At 42.2% G+C, this 16,921-nt stretch overlaps 1 protein-coding gene across 3 annotated transcripts in view; it reads right to left on the bottom strand.

Annotated features, from left to right (window-relative positions):
- The window catches only part of LOC126384767 (serine-rich adhesin for platelets-like), a 36,080-nt gene extending 22,800 nt beyond the window's left edge, over positions 1–13,280 (bottom strand). For all 3 annotated transcript variants that reach the window (XM_050036039.1, XM_050036040.1, XM_050036041.1), the window contains exon 1: positions 13,010–13,280. The gene's annotated coding sequence lies outside the window, so the exon portion shown is untranslated. The remainder of the gene's footprint in view (positions 1–13,009) is intronic.
- Between the last annotated feature and the right edge of the window lie 3,641 nt (positions 13,281–16,921).

Genomic DNA, 16,921 nt, shown 5'->3' with positions numbered 1-16,921 from the left:
TGTGGTTACATGTTGTCTATGGATGTGTGGCTGGTTGGATGTGCTGCCTAATTCACAGAAACGACATCAGAGACGTTGAACGGTCAGTTCACAAGTAACAGCTCTGGTGGACATCCCTGTGGTCAGCATGCCAATGACCTGCCCCCTTAAAACTTGCGGCATCTGTTGGTTGATTAAACTGCACATTTTAGAGTGGGCTGTTTGACAATCTCAAGGCACGACTATGTAGTTATCATGCTGCATGAGTATCTTGATATGCCACACCTGTCAGATGGATGGATGATCTTGGAAAAGGAGAAATGCTCACTAACAGGATTTTAACAAATGTGTGTCCAAAATTTCAGAGAATTGAGTATAAAGAAATCTTACATCTTTAACTTAAACCTGTGCAAATAAGAGCAAAAATGTTGTGTTGCAACAAAGTGTTCCATTCAATCAGTTACTTTCAACAATTGACAGTATTACAGTTTAGCTTCCACCTTTTCTAGCAATGTACTTAAGCTCTTAGTTTCTTCAAGGAAATGCAGTTCAGCTTCTAATTCCAGTTTTACACTTATTTTCCAGGTTTATCGGCAGCACAGTCAATGCATTCGAGTTCTATATCTTTCAGGCAATTTGTTTCATATTTCTGCATTCTCAGCAGGAAATGCATTTTCTAATTCACATCTGTAGTCCCTTGACAGGTCAAAACAAAAAAACTGCACAATAAGAAACAGTACACAGAAAAACACAACATGACGTGATACAAAAAAATAGAACACACAACACATGCAATACAATGCAGGCAGAGTGTTCAACCTTGTGGCTTTTACAGAAAAAAAAAGAAAATTATTCAATTGGAAAATGTTTCCTGTTGAGCATCACTCATCAAAAGTGTTGAGTACCCAACCATAAATTAGGCTTAAAGAAAACGGTAACAAATAAGACAACAAGAAAGACGTTAACTGTTGAGGTTATCCAAGCCTCCACTCCAACAAACTCTTCATTAACCCACTTATTTTGCTTGCTAAACAAAAAAAGCTGTTCTGCTAATGAGATATATTTCGAAGTCTTGACGAATAGAGTTTGATCTCTCATATGTTTTGCTTACTGTATTCCACAATATTGGATTCTAGTCTATTCTGGGTCCTACTTACTGTTGTCCTAGTTCTGCATCTACCCAACGCCTTGACTACCGGCACCTCCTACCCTTGCACCTAGCTGTTAGCATAGCTCAAGCTAGCCAACGTGCTACATCCATGGCCTGTGACAACACAATGCTCACAAAAGCAAACAAACAGATTACAGACCTTAAGGAAGACATCCGCCAACTCTCTCAGGAACTGCAAGATAAACAGGCCATGCTGACCTCCTGCCTGGACCTGGCTCACGAACAGTCCTTGCACATTGTCTCCCTCAAAGCAGCTCTACAGGACACCACCCCATGGGATACCTCCACCTGTCCGCGGCCTTCCTCCTCCTCCACACCCAGCCTCCAGACATCCTGGGCTGAAGTTGTGATCCGCGACAGAAAGAGACTCCAGGATGCGACTGCCTCTCCTCCTCGCCTGAGCCTCTCCAACCGTTTCGAGGCGCTAGCAGACAACCCAGATCTTTGCCCGGTGCTGGCAGGCCCCGCTGCTAGTTCTCTGCACACGGCTGCTGGTGATTGTGCAACGCCTGGCTCTGGAAAGGCCGCTGGTCCCTCTCCGCTTGTGGACACTGGTGCTTCGCCCACGGGCTCAGGTGGCTCCACGTCTGGGGTAGCTGGTCCTACGCCTGCGGCTGATGGCGGCCCCGCGGTCCTCAGTGCCTCGGCGGCTGTTGGTGCGCCATCTCCCCGCTCCAGCTGCACTGCCTCTGCGATCATTGTGGCTGGCTCCACACTGGCAGCGTCCCCACGGCTCGCCGCCCCGGCGCCCATGGGTGACGTGGAGCCCTCCTCCCTGCCAGCACCCGCTGGTGCCCAGAGTGGCTCTGCTGTGGTCCCGGATAGCCAGCTCTCCTCCCGGACCAGCGCACGGCCCGGACGCTGGCTAGCAACCATCCAACCCAGCAAAAACCCTTCCTCGCCCACTCTTCCCTCCAACCACCCTGATCATTGGAGACTCCATCACAAGGAATATCCACTTCTTCAATGCCACCACCTGTTGTTTCCCCAGAGCCACAGTCCCGGTAATCCTGGGAAAACTCCCTGGGCTGCTGCAGTCACTCCCATCCTTCATTACCCCCATCGTGGTGCACGTGGGGACCAACGACCTGGCTTGGGGTGCCTCTGAGCTGACCAAAAGTGCTTTCACCTTCCTCCTGGACTTCCTACGCACTTGTGGAAAGTCCGTTTTTATCTCCGGTCCCATTCCCACACTTGGTCGCGGGGACGTGTGCTTCTCCAGACTACTCCTGTTGAACACCTGGTTCAAGCCTGCCTGCTATGCTCGAGGCTTCAACTTCGCGGAAAATTTTAATCTTTTCTGGAACCCTCCCTCTTTCTTCAAACACGATGGCATTCACCCTACCACCCTGGGAAGCCACACGCTGGCAGCCAATATTCAGCATGCTGTACATCACATAATGATGACTATTTACATCACACGCCCCCTCCACCGACACTCTCTCACCCCGTGCCAACAGCAGCACAGAGCACAGCCCCGCTCATCAGCGCCCCCGTCCGACCATATCAATCATTAACCCTCCCACCTGAGACATTCCCCATACAGTCCATCATAAAGCACAGACCACCCCGCCCTTACTGCACTAAGACTGAATAACAAAAACTTATGCCCCATCTTCTGCATTCCTGCCACCCCCTGTGCTATTCAAACCCAACAACACCTGAAACTGGCTCTACTCAACACCTGCTCACTGACCAACAAAAGTGCCATCCTACATGAATTCATCACATAAACTGGACTTCCTCTGCCTCACCGAAACCTGGCACAAACCCCTGGATTACGTCTCCTTAAACCAGACCACACCCACTGACTACACCTACACTGACAAACCCCGCCCAGACGGACGGGGTGGAGGCGTTACTACCATCTACAGGAAATGCTTAAAATGTCCACAATCTCCATACCTCCTGCTCAGTCCTTCGAACAAGTTGTCCTCAAACTGTCTGGTCCCACTTCCCTGGTCATTGCCATCATCTACCGCCCTCCTAAACTTAACAACGCCTTCCTCTCAGACCTCGCCAAATTCCTCACCCAGCTATCTGCCGTATCCCCCTCAATTCTCCTGCTGGGGGACCAGTCTCACCCTCCACCAACTCTCCAGTACCAACCTCCACATCTCGGATTACCTGGCCATCACTGTGGACTTCAAGACCCCCCTCCCTCCCCCAAAACTCAAACGCAATATATCCTTCAGAAATATCAAGTCCATCTCCCCCTCAGCTTTCTCTGACTCACTGGCAAATACTCTGTCGACATCCACCACCCCGCTGACCCCAAACCCCTCTGACCTGGTCACCCACTACAACAACACACTGTCCCTCTGCCTCGACAAACTGGCTCCCTTAAAAGCCAAAACTGTCTCATTCACTCACTCATCTCCCTGGTACACTTCTGAACTCCGTCACATGAAAACCCGTAAGCGCAAGCTTGAAAGACTTTACAAGAAAACCAGTCTCGCAGTCCATCTCCATGCCTATACAGACCACCTTTCAAACTAAAAAGACGCCCTCACTGCCGCGTGGTCCAACTACTACTCACAACTCCAATAAACCCCCCCCCCAGTCTCAGTCTCTCCGCCGCTCACTGCCTCCACCACCACTCAACGACTGTCACACTTCACCCCTGTCTCCCCCCTGGAACTCCTCCCCATCATCTCCAAGATGAAAAGCTCCACTTCTGTCCTGGACCCCATACCATCCTGCTTTTGCACCTTGTTGTTGTATATTGTCTTCTGTTTATCTCTTTGCACATGTATGTGTACTTCTTTTCTTTGGTTTTAAATGTAAAGCGTCTTTGAGAGCTGTAAAAGCGATGTTTAAATAAAATGTATTATTATTTGTTTTGTTAACAATAATAATAATAATAATTATTATTATTATTAACAAAACAATCAAACATGTTTTTGAAATGTACTGCTCAAAAATGAAGGGAGCACTTAAACCACGATGAACGAATTATTAAAGTTGAAAATCTTTACTGATGTACATTGTATAATTTGCTCTGAACAAAACGACGTAACAACGGTCAATGGAAATCAAAATCAATCCACTGAGGGTTGGATTTAAAATAAAAAATCACAAGCTGATCCATCTTGTGTGAATTTTATCATGGCAACTCATAATGTGACTCAGTAGTGTGTATGGCCCCCATGTGCCTGTATGCACTCTCAACAACATCTGGGAATGCTCCCGTTGAGTCACTGGATGATGTCCTGAGGGATCTCCCAGTGAGATCAGTGAGCTCCTGGACAGTCTATGGTGGTACTTGGTGGCGACAGATGCACCGATACGTAATGTCCCACAGGTGTCAACTGGATTTAGGTCGGGGGAACTAGAGGGCCACCCAATGGCATCAATGCCTTCGTCATCCAGGAATTGCCTACACACTCTGGCCACATGAGGCTGGGCATTGTCCTGCACCAGGGAGAATCCAGGGCCCAGTGCACCAGTGTAAGGTCTGACTGTTGCTCAGAGGATTTCATCCTAATACCTAACAGCAGTCAAGGTACCATTGGCTTTAACATGGAGGTCTGTGCAACCCTCCGAGGATATGCCTCACCAGACCATCACTGATCCACTGCCAGATCGGTCACGCTGGATGATGTTACAGGCAGCATAACGTTGACCACAGCATCTCCAGACTCTACTCCTGTCACATGTGGTCAGTGTGAACCTGCTCTCATCTTGAAGAGAATGGGGTGCCAATGGTGGACCTGCCAATTCTGGTGTTCGCTGGTGAATGTCAATCGAGCTGCACAGTGCTGAGCTGTGAGCACAGGTCCCACTAGAGGATGTCGGGCCCTCATGCCACCCTCATGGAGTCCTTTTCTGACAGTTTGGTCAGAAACATGCACACCAGTAGCCTGCTGGAGGTCATTTTGTAGGGCTCTGGCAGTGCTCCCCCTATTCCTCATCGCACAAAGGAGCAGATACCGGTCCTGCTGCTGGGTTGATGCCCTTCTATGACCCTGTCCAGCGCTCCTCATGTAACGACCGGTCTCCTGGTATCTCCTCCATGCTCTTGAGACTGTGCTGGGAGGCACAGCAAACCTTGCGACCACATATATGGATGTGCTATCCTGGAGGAGCTGGACTGCCTTTGCATTCTGATTGGGCTGCAGGTACCACTTCATGCAACCAGTAGTGACAAGGTGAAGTGACAAAAATCGGTGCCTGGAATTGGGCCTGATGGCTCCCGACCCTGTCCTCCTTGTTTCTTCTAAAATGTCTTCTGTTGTCAATTCAGTATCTTAGGTTCGGCTGGCAGGTACTTAGAAAAAACACTGGAGATAGGCAGAATCTGGTGCAATCGAGTTTATTGTGTTCACAGGCAACAACACAGACAAACTCACGATTCAGCCTCCGGAGGACGACTGAAAACCTGCTTTCGGCACTCTGGCTTATATGCTGGTGGAGGTCGAAGAGATCTCCACCCATTTCTGTAGTCCTTCCCATTTCGATCCGTTTTTACTGGTAGCAGACTTTGCCTTTGTTCCGGCTCAAACTGGAATCTGCCACCAGTATTTCCGGAATCGCTCTCACTCTATTTTTTAAAAACATGTGATCTCTGGGGACTTACATGCTACAGTCCCTCGTGCTCCCGTGTAATATGAACCATTACATGCACATTAAGTAATACAATCATTTGAGTGTGTGTGTGTGACCTTTCCCGTGTAATATAAACTCTTAAGTGCATTAGGCAGTACAATCAAGTGAGTGTGCTATCTTCTTTCGCACAGCACGTGGTAACTTGTATGAGTGTCACTGTAAGTTCACAACATCATGTGAGTGTAGGTTAGTGCATTATATCATTACACAGAGCGTGATAGGTTATATATGTCAATAAGAGTTTACAACTGAGATGTCACTAAGAGTTCACACCGTTATATTGCATATTACGCATAAATGCAGTATTAGTTTTTGTAGAAGTCTACACCCTAACATGGTTATATAGCTATTTGTATCTTACCCAACTTATATGGTCTAACACCTGATGAGGGTTTTGACTTTTACACTACAAAGGACAGTAGCAACTGTCAGTGGCCACCACATGCAAATCCATTCCTTTCTGGGGGGTTGTCTTGCTTTTGCCTCTCCAATGCAACTGATGTCACTTTCATTTGCACCAAAGCAGGTGATATTGATTTACAATCACTTGTGCTTCCTAAATGGACAGACTGATATGCCTGAAGTTTAACTGACTTGGTGTTATAGTGGGATGATTATGTGCTCCCTTACCTTCTTGAGCAGTGTATTTAAAATGAGTGACTATGTCAATGCTTTGACCTTTGATGAGAATATCAACATTAGGAGGTTGTACCATGGTTTAAAAAAACAAAAAAAAACAACAACAACCAACCAAACAAAACACAGCAAAAACATACCCTTTGTTCTGTTAACATTTAGACTTACACATAATTGGTCAAGCTGATGTGTGATCCTTTCCAACCAAGTGGTAAACTACAGGGCTGAAAAATAAAGCCAACACACAAGTGCTAAAAATTGACTCATCCACAACTAACTCACCCATTTAAATGTCATTAAGGCTAGAAGTTACACATAATTAAGGGCAGGCCACTTTGACTGCAAGGCACCACCAAAGTGTGTGTGTCCAATCCACCCTTGCTCCTCCACAGCTGGAGCCTCTCATCCAAATTTGGTCACTTTTGGTTCCAAAACACCAAGATGGCGACGGCCAAATGCTTAACTCAAGTCTTAAAAACGAGAGTTCATAAACCACTAGGTGACTTTATGGTAGCTACATCCTCAATTTTACACAGTCTGTGTTCCCAAGGCAACTGTTAGCTTGACAACAGCTAACTCAGCTGGTTTCACTTGTGTGTGTATACATACAAGTGTCACTGGCATACATCTGCAATTCTACACCATGACACTGTTGAGTCAGATCATTGATAAATAATCTAAACACCAGGGGACCCGGTGAAAAGTGAAAAGTTCCTATATTAAAACATTTTGACTGACTGGATCGAATGCTTTGCACGGATCTAAAAATAAAGCACCAACTACTCATCATGTGATCATTTTTTCCTATTTGGCATTTGTGTGACACCCCCCCCCCCCCCCCCCGACACACACACACACACACACACACACAATTAGCACAAGTTCTTGACTTGTTTTGTGAGGTCACAGTGACCTTGGCCCTGGACCACTACATTCTTATCATCAGGTCATGCTTGAGTCCAAATGGTTTGTGCCAAATTGGAAGAAATTCCCTCAAGATGTTTGAGATATCGCCTCCTGAGATATACAGAGATAACGCATTCCTAAGATATCATGAATAGAATGGACAGACAAGCGTAAAACATAATGCCTCCGGCCTCAGCGGTTGTCTATGCAGAAGCCTAAGAAAAACCAAGCAAATGATCAAGATGTCAAATAAGCAATGTCTTGATATGCCAACACGACCCTGGCAAGAGATCTAATCAGAGAACATAACTGAAAACAGTGGTGTAGGGTGACTATTGGGGTTATGATGGTACACAGAAGTCACCGTTTGGTTCATACTCAGGTTTGGTGAGCTCAGTGCAGTGGGGAAAAAAGCAAATGCAGTGGGATATATTATTATTTATTTATTTTTTAACAAAAAATATTGTAGACTTGGGTCCGTTTCTGGTTTTGCTGGTCTGGTCAGGTGTTCGAGCTTAAACCAGTTTGATTTTATAAGAATTAGCTGAACTGGCCTTTGTCACTGTGGCACATTCTGGCCAATTAAAAATGAGCCTACATCAGCAACCTGTGCCAACAGTGCCAACAGCGCCACAGCGCTAAATCCAACTCATGTTGCATTAGTAATCAGCAATATGACAGTGAGATTAACTTGCTATGTTTATAAACTGACTTATGGAGCCATGAGGGTCTACCAGGCTGTGTGCAATTTTCTACCACGCCCAGGCCTTTGTTGACAACATGCAAGAGATCAAATTTCAGTAGAGGTGGGAGAGCAGCGCATATTGTTTGTTTACTTGAAAGTTTGTGTGTTTTTTGGGGGGATGGCGTGAGGAGATATGACCCTTAAGAGGACTAAAACTGTGCCAATATGAAAATATTTTGGATATGAAGCAAACAAAAGATGTTTACCAACTGGCTGCAAGCGCTGTTTTGAGATGAACTTTATTTGGATGCAGTGTTTTAATTTATTTCTATTGCTCGCTTTGAAAGGACTGTAATTCACGCTGAACAGTTGATTCATTAAGTTGAAATAAGGAACTATCTATATGGTTCATATTTCACAACAAAAACCTAAATGAGGTTGCAGCTGGCTGGGGAGAGCGTAGGGGAGCTGAAGGCTTAGAATCAACTTGTGACCTGGGGGGTATTCCAGAAAGCGGGTTTAGTGAAAACCCTGAGTATGTTAACCCTGAAATGAGGGAAACTCTGGGTTTTCAGTTCCAGAAAGAGAAGTAAGTCAAACTCTGAGTCAATCACCATGGCAACTGACTCTGTGAACCTAACCTGCTCGCTGGAAGGTTTTCTGTAAGAAACCCTGAGTTCACCCTGTCTCCTCCCTACTGCCGAACCTGAAGCAAGCTGTCAGAAAGACATGGGTTGTTCGTATGTAGGAAATAAGATCGATATCGAGGCAGAATTAATTCGCAATGCCTTACGCCTTATGTGCCGTCATTCCCCAATAAATATCTGTTTGAACGGTACCGTTTTTCATTAGACTCAATCATTTACCTCAACAACATTCTCCGACCACACATATCAAACAAATCTGACACATCGCAGACGTGCGCTCTCATCAGAGCAAATGTTGTGCATCGCACTACATTTTTTTTGCGAACGGTAGCTTTTTATATGATATTGGTGAGTTTTTGTGGGCCTCTGCCTTCTTTCTGTTGGCTGAGTAGAACTCAAATGTTACTAAGCAGGATATTAGTCAAGAGGACATAAAAGTTGAAACAGTATTTTGGGGGGATGTTTAAATTACTAGTGACCTACAGTACTGAAATAGCCACTGAATGATAGGTTATTTAAGCTACTTTGTTTAATAAATCAAATATGAATAAAACTAAAGAAAGGTACAATCATGGCTAAAATATGCCTTACCTGTTTAAATGATGTTTTCATTTTTCATTTTAAGCTGCTTCCAAATGCGTTTTCCCCTGTGAGATTGCACCTACATGAAAATCAGATTTTATTCAAAACCACTCCACCACTCTTTTACCTGTATGCTACGATTTATATTAAGTGTGGTTAAATGTTAAACTAATGGACTAGTGCATTCAAACTTACGCGTTGACTCGGGCAGCAGTTTTCTCCCATGCCGCCTCTCTCTCCTTGGCAGCTTTAATGGTGTTACTTTTTTTTTTTTTATGAAATATATGCTCATATTCACTGTAGGCATTCATGAGCACCTCCAATTCCACAGGTGTAAAATAAGTTCATCGCTTTTTCTCTCCAGTTGTCATGGTGAATCGAGGTATTGGGGCTCCATTGATGATGGCTTTTTATTGTGGTTGTGCACGCGCTTAACTCAAGGTGTACCTACTCAGAGTTGACTGATCTAATTCAAATCAACTGTTCTGGAACCGGATACTCAAAGTTTCCCATCTCAGGGTAAGTCAACTCGTTTGTTGAACCTCCTACCTGGAATACCCCTCTGACTGATTTTCACTTCATCTGATACATTATAATATAATTTCCTTTTAACCTTAATAATGTTACTTGTAGTCTTGAATTACAGTGCACACTTTCTGTACACAGAGGTTAGTGAGACAACCTAGGTCTGACCTGTGCTCTCCTGCGCTGTAATTACACCCACTGGTGAGGTCAGTATGTGAACACACAGACTACATTTCTAATACAATGCTGCAAAATGAGGACTTCCACCACTGGAGGGCAGCAACAGCAAGACATTTCAGAAACCTGTCCTGGAGCACCTCATGTCCTGCATGCTTTAGATCTCTCCCTGCTCCAACACAGCAGATTTAAATGACCAGCTTGTTATCAAGCAGCTTCAGGACTTCGTAAAGACTTGATCATTTAAATGCTTTATAGGATGAAATAATACAGGAGCACATACTCCTAATGAATATGGTCTTAGTCACTTATTTCAAGTCTTCTTCAATACAACACAGCGTTCATTTTATAAATCACGACCCCATTTAGAGTTAAATAGATGACAAAGCAGGGTAAGCTTTAGGGTGTGACCCTGTGATAGACAAGACCCTACCAGAGCAACCTGTAAGTCACAATGTAGTCATAGCAATGTTCATGGCATCCAACAGTTATTTAGAATTTTATGAAAACTGCAATGAACTAGTGTAACATCCAAATCACAGGAGGTACAGTTTGTATTTAACCCTCTATGATACTGTGTTGCCTCTCGGTAACAAAACCATTTTGGCTGTCTACACTCACAATATATCCTCAATTGTGTTGCAATACTTTGACAAAGAGCCAGGGCCCTAAGGAAATTGTTTGTATTGTAATATGATTTTCTGGAGGCCGTGTTGACTCTGTTTTTTGGAACCTTCTCTGCATGGTTCAGCTCCATCAACTCTCTCCACAAAAATGATCTGGAAACATCTTTTCACAGTAATAGGAGGAGTGAAGTTTAATTTTTGAATGTTTAATGTACTTTATTTGATAATTAAATATTAGAAAATTGTTAAAATGCAACTGTTACCTTGAAGCAACACTGTAATGTTTTGAAATCCCACCATGACAGGTAATAGGTTAATATACCATTCAAATGCATAATAGTCATCATAATTTTCTTTTTATCTTGACAAATTAACCTAGATAAATTTAATAATGTTAGTTTTGATATAGTTAAGGCTGTGGCACTGTACAGTCTACTATAACAGTGTACTCTGTGACTCCTCTCTGCAGAGCATACTGCATGCTTCTATTTATTATTTATTATTTATAACACCTTTTTCTTCAATTTACAGAATAATTGTAATATTATTCTATGACTTTGTATAAAAATGTAAACATTACCCCTTTTTTTCCATTTCTTAACATTATGGTACAATGTTGCTTTAAAGTAATGGACCCCCTCAAAAATTGATGTATTTAAAAAAAAAAAAAAATCAAAATGGTAATTCTATTTAACAAGAAACCACATTTTTTTTACCAACTCGCATCATACTATGTACCATAGAGGTGTAAATATGTGTCAAAATACAAATCCAAATTTAATATTGTGGTACTGCAGAGATGTCTAGGGCTACAAATGGTATTTTACAGACTTAAGAAAAATCTCTTTTGGTACAGACTATCACAATAAATAAATAAAAATCTTAAAAAAGGACATGTTTTTTAGTAAAAAAAAAAAAAAAGAGAATAATGATGCAAAAATGTAACTCCTCTCCTGCTCCGTCCTCTTGTCCAAATGTGTTCACTTCTGGCTCCAAAAATCCTAGATGGCGAGTGCCAAAATGTCAAACCTGAGGCTTCAAAGCAGGAGTCCACAAACCAATGGTCACATCACGGTAGCTACGTTCACATCTTACATAGTCAATGATAGGCTGTGCAGAAATTGAAATGACAACCAAGCTACAGCAAATTGTAGTTAATCTTCTGACGGTTATACTCCTTGTCCTTTCCTGGCATGTCTTGGTTTGGGCCATCATCCCAGTGCGGTGGGGATTTGCAATTCCATTACAACAGGGCTACCCACTTGAAGGTGCGTCTTTAACTGATGATGACTTGTCTTGAGTGACGTTTAAAAGCAGTGGGCTGATCCATGGCTAAAGTTCCCTGTTATTTTTACTGCACGTTTTTCCATCACCAAACATGACAGGTAAAAGAAGTTTACCCATTGGAGGTGAGCTGTTTGCAGAGATGCAGTAAGACAGCTCTTCATCTAACATCTCACTGCAGTTGTTTCTACTTTTACTTTCCTCCCTGCAGTATTGTTACACTCTCCCTTATTGAAGAAAAATAGCTGACAAAATTCCGCTAATTCAGTGATTAACACATTTCATTTCCTATTAGATTCTTCTCAATAAAAGTTCCCCCATATTTTGTTACAAAAAATGTTATTGTGAAGCAACAAAATAAGGAAATGCTGAGTTTTCAAGCAACAGCTTCACACAACTTCTAATATGACTGATAGCAGACATGAAACAGTAAAATAAAGCAGATATCGATAGATATAGAAACGCAAATCGGCACGGCATGGCATGACTAAGCGCGGCCAAGAGTAGAGTGGAAAAGGCCAATTAGCTTAACCACACAAAGACTGTGTCCGAAATCATTCACCCACTACTCCCTACTCACTTAATAGTGAGTAGTGAGTGATTTCCTGCACAGCCAGTCATCGTGTGTATGGAGAGGTTGGAGATACCCAGCTGAAACCAACTGGTCACAGAGGAGAAAAAAATCCAGCTGCAGCAAACAAAGACGAGGAGAGGCCATGGTAACTTCTGCACATGGCTTCAGTCAACTCTCTCTGTCGACTGAATCATTCTTATTAAACAAGCCAACGCCCGGTTCTTGTCTCGTTTATGAACGTAAACGTCAACGACAACAAATGCATAACGTTATACGGACCAAATAGGCTAACAAGACAACACAAGTTAACATTACCTTACTTTTTCTTAAGTAGTTTTGAAAACGCTATATATATATAGGCCTATATATATATTTTTTTTTAAAAAGGTAACGTTAACGTATTCTGAAATTATGCCAAGTGACGTTACCGCCAAACAGTTTTTAGTAAATGAAACTTCCACTGCGCCACATACATAACACAGTAAATGCCTTCATAGTGCAACTTACCGTTCGTCACCGTTAATAAAACTTAGGAGACAAAAAACATACTTTAAAAATAACAATAGGCTACAAATGTCGTAGTGCTCTCTAACATTAAACATTACTTACCGTATACGTTATTCGCATTTCACCTTATTAAATCCGTTTCTCAGCACTCCCAAAGCTCCCTAAAAACCGCTGCAAACGTTCTCTAGCGTTCATATTTTTACTTTGGTGGATGTTCACCGGTTTAAACTTGAAAGCCCATTGTTGTTATCCATAAATGCCCATGGGTCCGAAGAAGAAAAACCAGTTTAGACGAGTTTAGAATTCAGCAGTTCCCCGTATGCTGGGCTTCACTTCCTGCTTCACTCTCGACAGTCTCAAAGTTCAGTAACGTCAAGGGGAGAGAAGAGGTCGGCAGGACAATTTATAGGAGGTCCAGCGTGAGCTCTGATTGGTGGTTTTTTTGAAGGGGCGTGTCGTATTGAATAAATTGTGTCAGAGATATTGGCCCAATTCCAATCTAGCCCCTAAAGACTCAAGCCCTGAACCCTCACTGACTTAACTGACGTCAGCTGTAAGTGATTGAGTGTGAGAGTCTGAAAGGGCTCCGGATGCTACAAATAGGAATGGGACAGCACTTATCCCCCTCTCTACAAAATGTTGTTGACACTGGCGGCTCTGGGCGTGATCATTTATCGGTTATTGTCAGCATATATTCCATACACAAAGAACATATATATACATATATATATATATATATATAGATAGATAGATAGATAGATAGATAGATATAGCCATAGGCTATTGTGTGGAATATAACCACTGGTATTGCTCTGACTCTTTATGTACCATCTTAAATCCTTGTTAATGTAATGTTTCATTGTTTATCTATCAGTTTTTTTCGCTCTCCTTCCATAATGTTACCGTTTGCATATCTGCCAACCGTGTTTTTGTTTTTTTTATAACACTTCCGGTGTTCCGAGGGCAACCCCTGTATTTGACGTCACAACGCTATGAACTGTGGGTAATTTCCTTACCGTAAGTCCGCATCGATGCTGACCTACAGTAAGGGGGCATAAAGGGCTCACTCACTGACTCACTGACTCACTGACTTGACGATTTGACAATGGGACAGCCCTCACACACTCATGCACTTAACATGAACGCGCCTCTAAGTCAGTGAGTCTGTAAGGGATTGGATTGGAATTGGGCCATGGGATGAAGCGAGATACCCCACTCAGCTCACTTCCTGATTCAGTGACGTCAGCGCCACGCCCCCGTAGGAGACTTGGGCAGCTGTGAATGTATTGTCATCAATGAGGAAAATGAACGTGATCACAATTTATGGTAAATTCTTTCACCCTATAGTCACTAACGTAAATATTGGGTTCATTTTCCACAAGCCACACATCTTCCCAATATTCTGACACTAAAGCTGCATTTTTCATCCACACAGATCAAGAGAAAGTTAACTTTGTTTGAGCCCTGTCTGTCTCAGAAAACAGGTTCTCGCGAGATCTCGTGATCTTGATAAACCTGCTTCTCGGGTGGTGAGGGAAAACAGGCTCTGATTGGAGGGAGACCTAACCACGCCCACTTAGGAGACAGGAAGAGTAACCGTTTTCTTAACATTGGATAAGCCTACAGTTGGGTATCTCCCTTCATCCAGTATCTCTGGTTGTGTAAAAACAAAACAAATGTGGGCTATAATAATTATAATATCAGTAATACTGTGATATTTGATCTTCTTCTTCTTCTTCTTCTTCATGTCATGGCCGTCGAGGTCTGAACCTCGGTAAAAAATTTCAAAGAGAAAATTATAGCTGCTGCGCAGCGATGGGTCGGGTCCAGGCATTTTTAGGCAATTCTGACCAACAAGCAGAAGAATTGAAAGACATTTAGGAATTTAGCAACACAATCTGCCTTTTGCATCAGCAATTTGAACTCACAACCCCTGAGACTAAGAATCAATTTCTATCTCACTGAGCTAATTAGTCAGTGACAATTCATGTGTATTGTCACAAACTGACTAAACCAGACGTGCAGGTTTAGCAGCCGTCCATGCATGGAATTTATTTTAACAATGATTGATTTGCTTCATAAGTGAAAAACTGATGTGTAACTAGTTGAGCTATGTGCAAAGTGAGAAGCCACAGATGGTTTCACACTGAAGTATTGACACTGGATCTTTGTGCAAAGTTTGGTTTATTTTCAAGCATGAGAAGGCAGATTTTCTAGCAGAAAAAAGACTTGAAGATGCTGCACAGTGATCAGTCACGCTCAGGCAATTTTAAGCAATAAGCTGGAGCACAAGAAGATGATTACATTACAATGTGGATTCTGCACCAGTTGAGGCTCGAATCCGCAACCTCTGGAACCTAAGACGGTCATCTACCGCTCTGAGCTAATTGGCAAGTAGCAACTCAACAGTGGCTTCACAAATTGAGTAAGCCATTCACTGTTGTGTAGGAAAGCAGCCATCCGTGCATGGAAAGGCAGATTTGAAACCACTGTAAAAAATTCAGTTATTAAGACAAAAATCTGAAAATACACATATTGCATCTAGACAGCATGGAGATGTTGGTAATTTGTTTGTAACAATGATTGATTTGCTCCATAAGTGAAAAACTGATGTTTAAAATTGCCATTTTTACATTGACTCCAATTGTTCACATTAGAGCAAAATTCAAAATGCTGTCAAAAATTCAGTTTTTGAGATAAAATTCTGAAATTTGCCACACATCATCTACCATGACTCTAGAATTTTGTCATTTTTTTCATGAACATTGAAGATTTATTTAGCAAGAATTTGCATGTATATGTTTACAGTACCGTTTACAGTCAAACATTTTGATGCACTGTAGGCTCAATTTTTGATAAATCAAAAATCGGAGAAACATAGTTTTTGTAGGACAGTCTGAAGATGCTCTGTAGCAAGTTTGGTGTCAATAGAGCAAAAATTGTGGGAGGAGATAGGTTTAAGAAGTTTTACCGTTTTTGAAAAAAACGGAGTGATGAACTTCATAATTTTTAATAGGTTTAAGTGTACAAAAGTTTCTTCAGTATTGGGGCTACAGTTTAATGAAAGTTGTGAAGTTGTAGCACGTATGGTTGATTTGTTAGGAATTTTCAAAGTTTCGAACTTTAGACGCTTGCTGTAGCGCCACCATCAGGACTATTGGCTTGAGTTTACAGTTGAGGATATCTGGCATGAGACTGGACCTTTGTGCAAAGTTTGGTGAGTTTTCACCCATGGGAAGTATGATTTCCTCGGAAGAAGAAGAAGAAGAAGAAGAAGAAGAAGAAGAAGAAGAAGGATTACAATAGTGTCCTGGCAGCTTAGCTGCCCGAACCCTAATAATAGAAGAAGCCCCAAACAGCATGGTAAACCAGACAGCTTTTATTTTGAAACGACACGCAGGAAATTATCTGATGTATCAGCGGAACGCGGAAAACTTGAATTCTTTTTTTTTTTTTTATTGACAAATTTACAATACAATTCGACATTGAACAGTGTTATACAACCATATAGGCTACAGACAAGCCTCAAGATGGGTTTTAACAGTACAAATAGTCAAAATGTCACAGTAAAAGTTTACCCAATTACTGAGAGTAAAGAAAATAAATACATAAGTAAATGGGAAAAAAAAAACTTAATAAGTAAAGAAATAGGAAATAAGGGGAGAGAGCTAGGGGAACTCTGTGAGGTTAAGCTCCTCTACTAAATTACGAAGCTTCACAGCCATCTTTTTCTCCATGCATTTTAAAGATGAGAAATAATGACACAGCTCCTTATGAAAAACATAGATTTGGGGTTTTGTTTTCATGAATTTGTTCTTATGTATAAAAAAAATTTTTTGTATTAATTCCCAGATCATGTGTTGGATCTTTTACAGGTATGCCATATAAAATATTCTCTTTTGTTAAATTAGAGAAATTGACAAATTTGGGGAATAACCAGTCATGTAAATCTTCCCAAAAGACATTAATAAACTTGCAATCATAAAATAAATGTTCTGTGGTTTCAATTTCATC

Source organism: Epinephelus moara, chromosome 23 (genome assembly GCF_006386435.1).
Source record: "Epinephelus moara isolate mb chromosome 23, YSFRI_EMoa_1.0, whole genome shotgun sequence".
NCBI lineage: Eukaryota > Metazoa > Chordata > Actinopteri > Perciformes > Serranidae > Epinephelus > Epinephelus moara.
This window is presented reverse-complemented; position numbering and strand designations above follow the sequence as displayed.